The sequence below is a fragment of the Morus notabilis genome, unplaced genomic scaffold (genome assembly GCF_000414095.1).
Source record: "Morus notabilis unplaced genomic scaffold, ASM41409v2 Scaffold388, whole genome shotgun sequence".
NCBI lineage: Eukaryota > Viridiplantae > Streptophyta > Magnoliopsida > Rosales > Moraceae > Morus > Morus notabilis.
The window spans coordinates 125,766-128,175 of record NW_010362833.1 but is presented as its reverse complement, the minus strand read 5'-3'; the positions used below and the strand labels follow the sequence as shown (position 1 = coordinate 128,175).

General features: G+C 34.3%; 1 pseudogene; it reads left to right on the top strand.

Annotated features, from left to right (window-relative positions):
* Positions 1-450: 450 nt before the first annotated feature.
* Positions 451-2,306, top strand: LOC112092496 (annotated as a pseudogene).
* The last annotated feature ends 104 nt before the right edge of the window (positions 2,307-2,410 follow it).

Here is a 2,410-nt window from a genome sequence, read left to right as displayed (position 1 = left end):
ACATCTGAACACATCTTTCTTTTAAAAAAAAAAAGCCTTTACTGAAAATAAATCTCAACCATTAATCTATTAAACTTTTGGTCCTAGCCTTTGACTTAAAAGCATGTCCAGACTAAAATCTCTCTTCGTCGCTGGCTGAGACTGGCGGATCTGGTTGGAGCTCGCAATCTCTGCATTTGTAAGTGCTCGATTGAACTTTTTTTTTAATGTCGATTTGGTGTATGGGTTGATGAAATTTGGGTTTTGAATGTCGATTTGGTGTTGGTGGTTTCAAATGTCGATTTAGGTTTCCAGATTTTGTACAAAATTTTGTTCTTCGACAGCCATTTCATCTCGTAAAATTTTTTTTCCAGATTACTCTGAATCTGTTGAGTTTTGTTGAGTTCCTTGAAATTGCTAATCGCTGCATTACCCTTTTCCTTATGTTGATCTTTATTGCTGAATATCTCGATGACAAACGGTTGTGCAAAAGCTGAGATTATAGGACAAATTTTGCAGTTTTTTTACTGTAATGTATATGAATTGTTTCTGGTGTTTTGGTTCATCTGGGCTGTTTCTGGTGTTTTGGTTCATCTGGGCATAGGCTCCGTTAGTATGAATGCCATTGAAGAAACAGGGAGAACGGAAAAGAAATGGTCAAGATTAGGAACCAACCATTTGAAATGCAACTGCTAATTATATTAAAAAAAATAAAAAAAAAAAAAAAAAAAAAAAAAAAAAAAAACGAAAGACATATTGTTTCCCGGAGAGAGTGGTGTTGATCAGCTTGTGAAAATCATCAAGGTATAGTTTCTAGAATACCCGTTTCTTTCCTGATAAATGTGAGTTTTTGCATTTTATATTATCTAACTGGTTATAATTTTTCTATTTTTGCTTTATCATTTAGATTCTTGGGACACCAACAAGAGAAGAAATCAAGTGCATGAACCCAAATTATACAGAATTCAAGTTTCCTCAAATCAAAGCTCACCCATGGCACAAGGTCTACTTTTTAAGTAAAAAGATTTATGATCGGTATATTTTATTTATATAGATATTCATGTTTGGGAAATCTCCAGATATTTCACAAGTGAATGCCCCCAGAAGCTATGGATCTGGTGTCAAGGCTGCTTCAGTATTCACCTAATCTTCGTTGCACCGCTGTAAGAATATTAAATTATTTTTGATACTTTTTGTATTATTATACTCAAACGGCAAGATGCTTTATGCTGCTCCAACTAAATGCGGTTATTTTATGCGGTTTCATACTGATAATCATGTTTTAAATTTTTACTTTCTGGTGCCCTTGTGGCCTTTAACGAGAAATGCTGCTTTTTAGACCTTTTTTTATCTCTGCCATAAGATTTTCAATCAATTACTATCATTGTGTACACAAATATTTGTGGACTATATTTGTATCTCTTTGTAATAGTTATGTTTTATATATATGGTTTGTAATAGTCAAGTGTCACCTTTTCATGTCAACTTATGCAATAACCCAAATTATACAGAATTCAAGTTTCCTCAAATCAAAGCTCACCCATGGCACAAGGTCTACTTTTTAAGTAAAAAGATTTATGATCGGTATATTTTATTTATATAGATATTCATGTTTGGGAAATCTCCAGATATTTCACAAGTGAATGCCCCCAGAAGCTATGGATCTGGTGTCAAGGCTGCTTCAGTATTCACCTAATCTTCGTTGCACCGCTGTAAGAATATTAAATTATTTTGGATACTTTTTGTATTATTATACTCAAACGGCAAGATGCTTTATGCTGCTCCAACTAAATGCGGTTATTTTATGCGGTTTCATACTGATAATCATGTTTTAAATTTTTACTTTCTGGTGCCCTTTAACGAGAAATGCTACTATTTGAACCTTTTTTTATCTCTGCCATAAGATTTGCAATCAATTACTATCATTGTGTACACAAATATTTGTGGACTATATTTGTATCTCTTTGTAATAGTTATGTTTTATATATATGGTTTGTAATAGTCAAGTGTCACCTTTTCATGTCAACTTATGCAATTGAAATGTCTTGATAGTCCCAAGGACCTAATCGGTATCCGTATTTTCAGTTGGAAGCTTGTGCACATCCCTTCTTTGACGAGTTAAGAGACCCAAATGTATGCTTGCCTAACGGCCGAGCTCTACCACTTTTGTTCAATTTCACAGCTCAAGGTATAACTGATCTAATCCTTTCTCCCTCTTTACCTTGATTATTCTTTTTTCCAATGCTGAAAGCAAATACCATGCAAAACTGTCTGGTGCATCAACTGAGTTGCGGCACCGTCTTATTCCGGAGCATGCAAGAAATTAACATGAACATGAGGTGGTCTATCTGTATGCGGTTGTAAAACGTGCTTTCTGTTTCTTATTTGCACACAAGCCATGCTGTTTTAGGGCTCAAATAGCCAAGATTTA